Genomic DNA, 13236 nt, shown 5'->3' with positions numbered 1-13236 from the left:
ACTGCTTGAGGGCAGGGCTGCCTCTGCCTGTCAGGGTCTCCCATCATGCCTAGAACAGCTCTCAGGCCAACTGGCAAACTCATTTCACCTCAGATTAGGGAACCAGGACTCAGAGAGGTCCAGCGAATTACTTGCCAACACACAGCTAGAAAGGGAACGGTCTGAGGATTTGAACCCAGACCCCGAGATTGCAAAACCCAGGTTTCCCCCCAGCCCTACCCTATCTCAGTCTCCAGGTTCTCAATGCAGGGCCACCTACCCGTCTCGGGGCCAGGTCAGGCACTACTCCCCCGTCTCAGCAGGCCCCCTCTCTCCTAACCACTGTAGACCTTGGTCTTATGGGTGAAGACCACACTGATGGAGGGGAAAAGGTCTTGAAAGATGACTCATGTCCATCTTTATTGTGGGAAACTTGGTGAGACCAAATATTTCAGTGAGTGCTTGCCTGGGATGTTGAGGAGTACGTGACAAAGCTCATGTAGTTAGTCCCAAGCCTCCACCAGGCCTCTGGGGTCCCATGTGATAAGCAGCTGGGGTAAGTTTTACTCAATTCCCACCCACGATACCCCAGGAACTAGCCCATTGCAAGTCAAGCCCAAGCCTCCAATGAATTCCTAAGTAAAATATTGCCTTCTATATCGTCTTCTTTTTGTTTGTTTGTTTGTTTTGTTTTGTTTTGTTTTGTTTTGAGGCCGAGTCTGGCTCTGTCGCCCAGCCTGGAGTGCAGTGGCACAATCTCGGTTCACTGCAACCTCCACCTCTTGGGTCCAAACAATTCTCCTGCCTCAGCCTCCCGAGTAGCTGGGACTACAGGCATGGGTCACCATGCCCGGCTAATTTTTTTTGTATTTTTAGTAGAGACGGGTTTCACCACGTTGACCAGGCTGGTCTCGAACTCCTGATCTCAAATGATCTGCCTGCCTCGGCCTCCCAAAGTGCTGGGATTACAGGCATGAGTCATCATGCCTGGCCTCCTTCTATATCTTCTTTAGAAAATCTTTACTTACACTAAAATCATGAAAATACCCTCTTGTGTTTTTAAACATAAGAGGGTATTTTCACTTTTACATTTAGGTCTATAACTAATAGACCCAAACTATAATTTTAATTTTTACATTTAGGTCTATGACTCATCTCAAGTTAATGTATTGTGTGAGCTGGGTTGAAGTTCTGTTTTTTCATATCAATTTCTTGAAAAGTTTTTTCCTTTCCCATTGAATTGGTTTGGCACCTTGGTTGAATATCAATTGACTGTGAGTCTGTTTGTTGACTACTGCAAGAATATAATAATAATAATAATAAAGCAATCCAATTTTTTAAATGGGCAAAATATTTGAACAGGTAATTCGCAAAAGAAGATAAGAATGACCAAAACATTTGAAAACCTGCTCAACATTGTAAATCACGTAGAAACTTTTTTTTTTTTTTGACTTGGAGTCTCACTCCATGTCACCTGGCCAAGAAATTCTTTTTTTTTTTTTTTTTTTTTTTTTGAGACGGAGTCTTGCTCTGTGACCAGGCTGGAGTGCAGTGGGGCAATCTCGGCTCACTGCAACCTCTGCCTCCTTGGTTTAAGCGATTCTTCCACCTTGACCTCCTGAGTAGCTGGGACCACAGGCGCGTGCCACCACACCCAGCTAATTTTTGTATTTTTAATACAGACGGGGTTTCACTTTGTTGGTCAGGATGGTCTCCATCTCTTGACCTCGTGATCTGCCCACTTTGGCTTCCCAAAGTGCTGGGATTACAGGCATGAGCCACCACACCCAGCCAAGAAATTCTGTATTAAAACTATACTGAGATGGTGGCATCAACATGACTAAAATTAAAAAGACAGAAAACCCAAATGCTGATGTGTATGTGGAAGAATTGGTACTCTTAAGCATTGTTGGTGGGAATATAAAACACTGTAATAAGCCGGGCGCGGTGGCTCATGCCTGTAATCCCAGCACTTAGGGAGCCCGAGGCAGGTGGAGCACAAGGTCAGGAGTTCGAGACCAGCCTGGCCAACAAGGCAAAGCCTTGTCTCTACTAAAAATACAAAAATTAGCTGGGTATGGTGGTGGGCACCTGTAGTCCCAGCTACTCAGGGGCTGAGACAGGAGAATCCCTTGAACCCAGGAGGCAGAGGTTGCAGTGAGCTGAGATCACACCATTGCACTCCAGCCTGGGTGACAGAGGGAGACTCTAACTCAAAAAAAAAAAAAAAAATACTATAAAAACTGAAAACTGGATTGACAGTTTTTCAGAAAGTTGAGCATACAACTGCCCTTCTACGTATTTACCCAAACTAAATGCAAACACCTCTACATACACAGACTTATGCAAGAATGTTCACAGACGTGTCACCCAGCAATCCCACTCCTAGGTATACACCCAAAAGAAATAAAACAAGGTTGAAACAGATACTTGTACATCAATGTTCATATAAGCATTAATCACAATAGCCAAAAGACGGAAAGAGCCCAGGTGTCCATTGACAAATAAATGGATAAACAAGCTGGGCACAGTGGCTCACATCTATAGTCCCAGCACTTTGGGAGGCCAAGGAGGGAAGATGGCTTGAGGCTAGGAGTTTGAGGCCAGCCTGAGCAACATAGTAGATCACAGCTCTACAGAAAAATTTAGAATTAGCTTGGCATGGTGGCATGTGCCTGTGGTCTCAGCTACTCTGGAGGCTGAGGTGAGAGGATCGCTTGAGCCCAGGAAGTTGAGGCTGCAGTGAACCAAGATCATGCCACTGCCCTCCAGCCTGGGCGACAGAGTGAGAGCCTGTCTCTAAGAAAAATAAAAATTAAAAACTTTAAAAATGACTAAATGAAATGCACTGTACATATGCAATGGCATATGATTCAGCCAAAAAAAGAAACACAGTTCCGGTACATGCTACAACATGAATGACCTGCAAATAATTATGCCAAGTGAAAGCCAAACACAAAAGTATAAACATTGTATGATTCCACATAAAATTTCCAGGACAAGCAAATCCACAGGGACAGAAAGTAGATGAGGTTACCAGAGGCTGGAAAGAGTGGGAAATGAGGGACTTAGTGCCTAACCGTTATCAACTTTCCATTGGGGATGATGAGATTGGTTTTGGAAATAGATGATTGCAAATAGATGACTGCACAACTGTGTGAATGTAATTAATGCCACTAGATTGTACACTTAACATGGTTATAATGGCTAATTTTGTTATTTTAAAATTAATATCATTTTTAATTGACAAATCATAATTTTATATATTTATGGAGCACAATGTGATGTTTTGACATACGTATACCACTGGGAACGATTAAATAAGGTAATTAACATATCTATCACCTCCCTTATCATTTTCTGTGATACACATTTTATATTATATATATTTTACCACAATAGAAAAAAAGTGTTTTAAAAGATTGTTCATGTATTGTTAGGTGTATGCACCTAAAGTAAAATAAATAGATAAAATAAATAAATATATAAAAATAAAAGATTGCTAAAAGAAAATGAAAAAAGAAAGAATAAATAAATAAATAAAAGATTGTTCGCAGAAGCTTCTTCATAAGTGCGAAAAATGAGACATAACCCAAATGTTCATCAACAGGGTGAAGAAATTAAGGTAGAGCCATACAATATAATACCACTTGGCAATAAAAAGGAATGAACCACTAATACATGCAACAAAATGAATAAATCTTAAAAAAAATACGGAGGAAAAATAAGCCAGACATGAAAGATGACATTCTGTATGATTCCATGTGTATGAAGTTCTTGAACAAGCAAAATTCGTGTATGGCAAAAGACATCAGAGGAATGGTAGGAGGTAGGAGGAGGATGTGAGGATTATTGGGGTTGCACAAGGGGGATTTTCTTAGGTAGTGAAAATGTTCTGTATCTTAATTAGCTTGTGCATTGCATGAGTGTATGCATCTATCAAAACTCCTCAAACTGGACACTTAAGATATAAGCATTTCACTACATGTAAATTATATCTCAATTTTTTAATTATCCAGAAAATTCTTTTTTTTTTTTTTCAGATGGGCAACTCTTGTTGCCCAGGCTGGAGTGCAATGGCATGATCTCAGCTCACTGCAACCTCTGCCTCCTGGGTTCAAGTGGTTCTCCTGCCTCAGCCTCCTGAGTAGCTGGGATTACAGGCATGTGCCACCACACCGGGTACAATTCTATCTAACTGACCTGAATATCTAGTGTTCTATTAACACCACATTATTTAATCCTGCAGTTTTCTTTTTCATATTTTCCTTTGAAATTACTTTACTTTTAAATTGTACTTTGGGTAATATTGTATATACTATAATACTTTATATGCTAAAAGCATATACAAGGTATAATACTTACATAGTAAATATTAAATATATACTACATGCTAAATATATTTTAGAAATTATTTTGACCAATAAGATATCAGATTGTAATTTTCACTTTAAATTTTGTTATAACTAAAAATTACTATGGAAAAAATTCACTTCTTTTTAGTCACTCTTTCAGCCATGATCATAATAAAACTTTTTGGTTTTTTTGGCAGGTCTGGCTGTGTCACCCAGGCTAGAGTGCAGTGGTGTGGGTAGTGCAATCTCGGCTCACTGCAGCTTCCACCTCCCGGGTTCAAGTGATTCACCTGCCTCAGCTTCCTGAGTAGCTGGGATTACAAGCACCCACCACCACGCCTGGCTAATTTTTGTGTTTTTCGTAGAGATGGGTTTTCACCATGTTGGCCAGGCTGATCTTGAACTCCTGGCCTCAAGAGATCCTCCGGCCTTGGCCTCCCAAAATGCTGGGATTACAGGCGCGAGCCACCATGCCCAGCAGATCATAATATGACTTTCTATTTTTTTTCCAAGTCATCTTTTTTCTCTCTCAATAGAGTTTTAGGAAGAATTCTCCAGTGCAGGGGAGCTGAGCATCAGCCAACCTGGGACCCCCGACTGTTGTGCTCTTGGGTGGCCAGGAAGGTGATGCAGGGGACCTATCCCCTCACTGGAGGTGGCAGGGTTGCCGGGGAACAAGACTGCAGAGGGATGCCCAGCCAGAAGCAGATCCCTCTCCTGCTTTCTCTCCAACTTGTGCAAATGACTCAGAGCTTATTCAAGTGACATTTTGATATAACAAAACAAAATGCCAAGGACTCAAAATGAGATAATTAAAGGCAGCAAAAGAGAAATCAAATACGGAGACAATCAGCCAAGAAAGACCCATGGGAGAAAGCAGATGATGGAATATAAAGCGAAGCAGCACTTTATGGTATGTATTCCACCAGACTTTCTGAAATTTAAAAAAATCATGGCCCTTTCTTTAGAGAACTGGTCTTCTCAGCACTGGTCACAGCAAACAAGCAGTCCCTAGATGTTAACTGTCTGATTGCACTTGGGAAAATATTATTAAATAGCTTTGCCCTAAAAATGAGAAGAAAATACACCTATCAAATTTCATGGAATATTTTTACATTTCGCCAGCATCCATTCATCTTTCACTTTTGGTAAATACTTCCATTATCTCCGATTTCAGCAATTCTGTACTTTCAGGCACTGGGTTTACTAACTACCACATCTGCCTATTTACTCAAATTATTTCCTTTACTTAATAGCGTTTTGCATTATCCAGTTTTCCTGATAGTTTGTATAGATGATTGCCTGATTTTCTCAAAAACCACCAAGCTTCCCTTAAGTGCCAAAATTATTTTTATTTCTTTGCAGTAATTTCAGTTTAGATTTCAGTCCTGGCTTATGTTTTGGGAGACCCAGCTATTTGCCAAAGCCTGAAGGTATAGAATGTTTATTCTTGTTAATGTCCTTTCTACATCAGCATTCAGAGTTAGTGGCTATCACTTTTCGTGATGATTTTATTTATGGATTTCTAATGTCTTTGTAACATGATTTTAGGGTAACTTTCTTTTTTTTTTTTTTTTAGATGGTGTTTCGCTCTTGTTACCCAGGCTGGAGTGCAATGGCGCGATCTCGGCTCACCGCAACCTCCGCCTCCTGGGTTCAGGCAATTCTCCTGCCTCAACCTCCTCAGTAGCTGGGATTACAGGCATGCGCCACCATGCCCAGCTAATGTTTTTGTATTTTTAGTAGAGATGGGGTTTCACCATGTTGACCAGGATGGTCTCGATCTCTTGACCTCGTGATCCACCCGCCTCGGCCTCCCAAAGTNGATCTCGGCTCACCGCAACCTCCGCCTCCTGGGTTCAGGCAATTCTCCTGCCTCAGCCTCCTGAGTAGCTGGGATTACAGGCGTGAGCCACCGCGCCTGGCTAGGTTACGTAACATTCTATATGAATGAGACTATCCTATATCGTCTTCCTTTTTCATCCCATTCTAGATATACTGTGAGCTCTAAAAAAATGACACGTGCCCAAATTCACTGTTTTCTTAAGGTACAGATTTCAGCATTGAGATGAATTCCCTGGCTGTACTTTGTCAATAGTTTTCTCATCAGTACAGTTTATTGGCTTAATCATCACAAGCTTAATTTAGGAGACGTCGAATTATCTGTGGATCCATTTGTCAACGGGAAATGCTGCTTCCTTCCATGTACAACTTATAATCTTGAAAATTTGCTCAATAAGACTCTGTTAATATGTTGCCATGTTAGTTAATTAAAATTTACAACTACAATAAGAATCATAATTTTATGATAGGAAAAGAATGACTTGGGATATATTTAAAAAAAAACGAGCTGAAGCCTGAGGCAATGGCACGCACCTGTAGTCCCAGCTTCTCGGGAAGCCCTGGAGCTTAAGAGCAGCCTGGGCAACATAATGAGACCCAATCTCAAAAAAAAAAAAAAAAGAAAGAAAGAAATGGTCTAAACCCTTTCCCTCTAACTTTCACACCTCTTCAGAATGTATCTTGTGAGGCTATGTTATCATTTATTAAATAGTATTTTATTTTAAAAACAAAGTAACTCCAGCCAGTCATGGTGACTCATCCCTTTAATTCCAGCACTTAGGGAGGCTGAAGTGGGAGGATCACTCAAACCCTGAAGTTTGAGATCAGTCTGCACAACATAGTGAGACCTCATATCAAAAAAAAATTTTTAATCTAAAGAATAACTTGGGCCAGGTGCAGTGGCTCACACCTGTAAGCCCAGCACCTCGATCACTTGAGGTCAGGAGTTCGAGACCAGCCTGATCAACATGGTGAAACCCCATCTTTACTAAAAATACAAAATTAGCCAGGCGTGGTGGCGCATGCCTGTAATCCCAGCTCCACAGGAGGCTGAGGCAGGAGAATTGCTTGAACCCAGGAGGCAGAGGTTTCAGGGATCCGAGATCACGCCATTGCACTCCAGCCTGGGCAACAAGAGCAAAACTCCGTTTCAAAAAATAAAATAAAATAACTTCAAGAACATTTGTTATGCCTGTTCAGGAACATTGCATATTATAAATATTAATTTGCTATGTAAATATAAAATTTACTGCCAACTTTAAGGTATAAACTTAAATGAACATTTTAATCAAAATGAAAAACAAAAACAACTCCTCAGAAGCAGCTTGCCACCCAAAATATAAACATGAGTGAGAAAAGCAACACAAAGAAAAAAGCCTTGGGCAACTCTCTGATCCTCCATTTTACCTTCCTTCCAGCCGGACTCCCTTAGGCTAAGAAATCACTTCCACGGCCCTTGACTCTATTAATTTTCTATTATTGTCATAGCAATTATCACAAACCTAATGTTTAAAATAACACCCGTGTATATCTGACAGCTCTGTCAGTCAGAAGACTGGGTGTGCTCAACTGGTTCTCATAAGGCCAAAGAAAGGCATGGGCTGGCCAGGCCCTAACCTGGAGGATCTGGGAAGAATCTGTGTCCAGGCTCATGCCACATTGTTGGCAGAGCTCAATGCCATGTGGTTGCAGGACTGAGGTCCCCTCTTCCATGCTGGCTGTCATTGGAGGATCATTCTCAGCTCTAAAGGCTGCTGGTGTCCCCTGGCTCATGGCCCTGTCCATCCCTTCGAAGCCATTGATGGTGAGGTAAATCCTTCTCAGGTTTCCAGTCTCTCTGAAACCTCCTCTGCCTCATCTTCCTGTCCCCCATTCCACTACACACACACACACACAGACACACACACTCACAAACACACACACACATACATAGACACACACCCACACACACATAGACACACACATACATAGACACACACTCACATAGGCACACACACATATAAACACACTCACACACTCACATAGATACACATATACACACTCTCTCACATAGACACACACATGCTCTCTCTCACTCACGTAGACACACAAGCCATTACCTCCTCTGTCTTCTGCTTGGATTCCCAGTCCTTCAGCACCTGCAGCTAGAGAGCCCCTTCTTTGCTTTCTCATCCATGCATTTATGATGAAAGTTTGTGGATTATATTTACCAACAGTGTAAGGAAATATTTCATGTATTTTTGACATTTTTATGTACTTATGAAAAACGTGAGGAAAAAGAAAATAAGCCCCCACTAGTTCATAGCCTCTCTCCTCAGAGGAAACACTGTTAAAACTTTCTTTTTTTGTATCTTTCCATACAAGCATGTGTATGTATGTTGCTCCATTTTAAACTGCACAATGTAAAACATATTCAGAAACGTGCACAAGACCGGGCGTGGTGGCTCACACCTGTAATCCCAGCACTTTGGGAGGCCAAGATGGACAGATCACGATGTCAGGAGTTCGAAACCAGCCTGGCCAACATGGTGAAACCCTGTCTTTACTAAAAATACAAAAATTATCCAGGCATGGTGGCGCACACCTGTAGTCCCAGCTACTCAGGAGGCTGAGGTAGGAGAATCTCTTGAACCTGGGGGATGGAGGTTGCAGTGAGCCGAGATAGCACCACTGCACTCCAGCCTGGATGACAGAGCAAGACTTTATCTCAAAAAAAAAAAAGAAAAAAGAAAAGAAACGTGCACAAAACAAAATGTACAGCTCAACAGTTTATTATCAAGCACAATTCCATGTTAACCACCCAGGTCAAGAACTCTGCCAGCTGCCCGGAAGTCCCATCATCGTCCCTCCCAGAGACCACCCCGTCCTCCTCCCCTAGGGAGGACTTCATGATAGTTGTGTTCTTGCTTTTCTTTATAGTTTTACCACCTGAGCACATACTCTTAAACACTATAGCTCTGTTTTCTCTCGTTTGTTTGTTTGTTTGTTTAAGCTGGAGTTTTTCTCTTGTTGCCCAGGCTGGAGTACAATGGCTCAATCTCAGCTCATTGCAACCTCCACCCCAGGTTCAGGCAATTCTATTGCCTCAAGACTCCGGAGTAACTGGGATTACAGGTGCCCACCACCATGCCCACCTAATTTTTGTATTTTTAGTATAGTTGGAGTTTCACCATGTTGGTCAGGCTGGTCTTGAACTCCTGACTTCAGGTGATCCACCCACTCGGCCTCCCAAAGTGCTGGGATTACAGGTGTGAGCCACCATGCCTGGCCTGTTTTCTCTGTTTTTGAAGTGCATATAAATGGAACCATACAGAATGATTGTCACATCTGAGTTCTTTTGATCAGCATGCATATGTGAGATGGTTCATGTTGTCACATCTTTGAGAAATGTGTCCCTTTATACTGCTAAGCAGTATTCCAATGTATGGCTATTCCATTGTCTTGTCCATGGTTATCAGTTTTGACATACTGTTAATCACCTTCCTTGTTTCCAACTTTATTGAGATATAATTAAGGTACACTCACATGCACATATTTAAACGGTACCACTTTACCAGTTCTGACACAAGTACACGCCCATAAAGCCATCATAGCAGTCAAGACAATGAACACATCCAACGGCCCTAAAAGTGTCCTTGTGCCCCTTTGAATAGATGGATTAATAAGTGGATGGATGAATAACTGAATGGACAGATAGATGAAGTCAGTCTGCAAGGAAGAAACAGGAAAGAAAATCTAGATGATGATGAGTGAAGGGATGGATGAATGGAAACAGCCCCTACAGGCCATAGCTTTTGTTCATCATTTTGGATACACCTTCCTGGTTGCCCTTCATTTTATTTATTTAATCTTTTTTTTTTTTTTTTTTTGAGACAGATCCTCGCTCTGTCACCCAGGGTGAAGTGCAGTGATCTCAGCTCACTGCAACCTCCACCTCCCTAGTTCAAGCAAATCTCCTCCCTCAGCCTCCTGAGCAATGGAATTACAGGCATGTGCCACCACACCCAGCTAATTTTTGTATTTTTAGTAGAGATGGGGTTTCACCATGTTGGCCAGGCTGGTCTTGAACTCTTGACTTCAAGTGATCTGCCCGCCTCAGCCTCCCAAAGTGCTGGGATTACAGGCATGAGCCACCCTGCCCGGCCTGGATGCCCTTTAAAATGGATGTTACAAAGGCAGTTCATGTATCAGCTGACTCTAAGGGCCCATTCTGGGCCCAGGCACCCTACTCACCATGGAAGCTTGCTGGATTGTTAAGAAATGACAGGCCAGCCAGGCTTTATGTCTTGAACAGAAGCTCCTGAATGCAGCACTATGGCAAACTAAAAATAGATCAAAGTGTGAGGATTGACTTATTAAAGTAAAAATTGAATATATTTCAGGCATACAACATGATATTTTGGCAAACATATACATAGTGAAGTATTAGTGGAAATGTATGTAGCCATTATGGACAACAGTATAAAGGTTCCTCAACAAATTAAAAGTATAATTACCATATGATCTAGAAATCCCTCTTCTAAGTATGTACTCAAAAGAAATGAGGCTGGGCACAACAGCTCACATCTGTAATCCCAGCACTTTGGGAGACCAGGGCAGGAGAATCACTTGAGGCCAGGAGTTCAAGACCAGCCTGGACAACATAGCAAGACCTCCATCTCTACCAAAAAAAAAAACTCTCCTACACCAGGCGTGGTGGCTCACACCTGTAATCCCAGGACTTTGAGAAGCTGAAGCAGTTGGATCACAAGGTCAGGAGTTCGAGTACAGCCTGACCAACATAATGAAACACTGTCTCTACTAAAAATACAAAAATTAGCCTGGCGTGGTGGCACGCACATGTAATCCCAGCTATTCATGAGGCTGAGGCAGAAGAATCACCTAAACCAGGAAGGCAGAGATTGCAGTGAGCCAAGATGGCACCACTGCACTCCCCGGCCGACATAATCAGACCCTGTCTCAAAAAACAAAAAAACCACTTCTGACATGGCCACCACCATTTGTATGAGGCTTCAGACTATGACACAAAGGAAATGTTAGTAGTTTCCCAGGGAGATGAGCAGAGCTCATCTGAACTGTCCGTAACTCATCTCTCAAGTTCCTAGGCTGCAAGAGAGGCTCAGTCTTCACCAGGCCTCTGCTCTCAGAAGCTAACCCTTTACATCACCCTTTCTCCCTCATGCACAGGCCCTCTACCACATAACTTCTCAAAACTCTCCCACCCCAGCACCTCCCCTACATGGGTCCCTGTTTTGGGGAAGCACCAAAGTCACTGGCAACTTCCATGTCTGACTTTCACGGTTGATGACAGCTTGGATCCAGAGGCCTTGGAACTGCAGTTCATATAAGCCCACTCTGAACCCTCACCTGGCTTCGCGCCCTACCACCTGCCCTCCCCACCCTCCCACCTATCAGTTTCCATCCCAGAGTGACTCACATGCTCTGGCCTCCCCTGCAGCCTCACTTGGCTGCTGGCTTCTGTCGCTGGGTATCCTGGTGCCTGACCTTTACCACGCCCCTGTCCTGGTGTTTGACTCATATCTGATGTGAAAGGAGGGGACACCCTGCTCTCAGATCCAGAATTCCATTCCCCAGACTGACCCTCCATCTTCTGGGGTTCCTGCTGATCCACACCAGCCCCTCCTCCTCACAACCAAAACAGGAGAAAATCTACGCTAACATGAATTGTTTTCTGATAACTTCTTGTTTGCTAGTATATTTGACTGGGAAAGGAAGATTTTTTTTTCTTTTGGCTTAGTTTTTTCTTTGGCTTAATTTTTTTCAGAGACAATGAGTAATGACCACATGTAATTCTACCAAGAAATACCATTATCAACAAGGTGATATACATTCTGCCAGTCTTTCTCCGGTGTTTCATTTTTTTGCTTTTTTTTTCTTTTTCATTATTAGCCTAAGTTTCCTGAGGCATACTGACCTATGCGTCAATTTCAAGTAGTGACATTTACCCTTATTTTACTGTCTCTTACTTTGTGGGCCATTGCAGTACTGTACATCCCCAACAAATCTCCCTTCAATTATGTCTGCAACTGATTAGCCGAATCAGGCCAGTGGTACTGTGGCAGTGCCCAACCCCATCATCTGGATAGGCACCAGCCTCTTTCCCAGGATAATTGGTCCCCAGGGTGCTGTTCTCTCTGCACTGCCACCAGGACCTGCTGGATGTGGCCATCTTTGCCAGGGAGGCAGAGCTGGGCTGTGTCCCCTGGCACCCTGGAGGCCCCAAGGCAGCCAGGGTCCTATCTTGAAATGAGAAGCCCTCTCTCCACCTGGCTTCCCTGCCTGTTAAGCCATTTGAACCTACATGTCCTGGAGCTTTTAGCTGAAGCATCTCCTTCAGCATTTCCTTGCAGACATCCTGTCACTGGGACTTGGACAAAAGCCCCTGGGGACTGGGCTGGGGGGCAGACCTCCCTGTCAGTTTTCAGAGCTGCCCTACACCCTGCCCAGCCAGAACACTGGGGCTCTGCTACCAGTGCAGCTCCAGCCTGGCTGGAGTCTCTCTCAGCAGTTGCTCTCATAGCCTTCAGGATAGTGCCCCCAGCCAGTCTGCAAAGCCAATCCAGACCTCAGAGCACAGCTCTCAGTCACATTCATTGATTCAGCAAATACTAATTGAATCCTACTCTGTGCCAGGTGCTCCGCCAGGCACTGAGAACACAAAGATGAGTAAACACAAACATGGGGCCTGCCCTCATGGAAATTACTTTCTAGTGGGAGAGAAGACAATGATCAAATTACAAATAAGTGGGCTCAGTGCAGTGACAATACCTGTAATCCCAGCACTTTGGGAGGCTCAGGCCAGCTGATCACTTGAGGTCAGGAGTTTGAGGCCACCTGACCACAAACATGGTGAAACCCCACGTCTACTAAAAATACAAAAATTAGTTAGGCATGGTGATGTGTACCTGTAATCCCAGCTACTTGGGAGGCAGAGGCAGGAGAATCACTTGAACTTCAGAGGCAGAGGTTGCAGTGAGCTAAGATGGCGCTACTGTACTCCAGCCTGGGTGACAAAGTGAGACTCTGGCTCAAAAAAAAA

General features: G+C 43.2%; 1 pseudogene; it reads left to right on the top strand.

Moving 5' to 3' along the window:
* Positions 1-5286: 5286 nt before the first annotated feature.
* Positions 5287-5863, top strand: LOC108295685 (annotated as a pseudogene).
* The last annotated feature ends 7373 nt before the right edge of the window (positions 5864-13236 follow it).

This window comes from Cebus imitator, unplaced genomic scaffold (genome assembly GCF_001604975.1).
Source record: "Cebus imitator isolate Cc_AM_T3 unplaced genomic scaffold, Cebus_imitator-1.0 Scaffold655, whole genome shotgun sequence".
Taxonomy (NCBI): Eukaryota; Metazoa; Chordata; class Mammalia; order Primates; family Cebidae; genus Cebus; species Cebus imitator.
The sequence above is the reverse complement of the archived record's forward strand: the minus strand, read 5'-3'. Positions and strand labels throughout refer to the sequence as shown.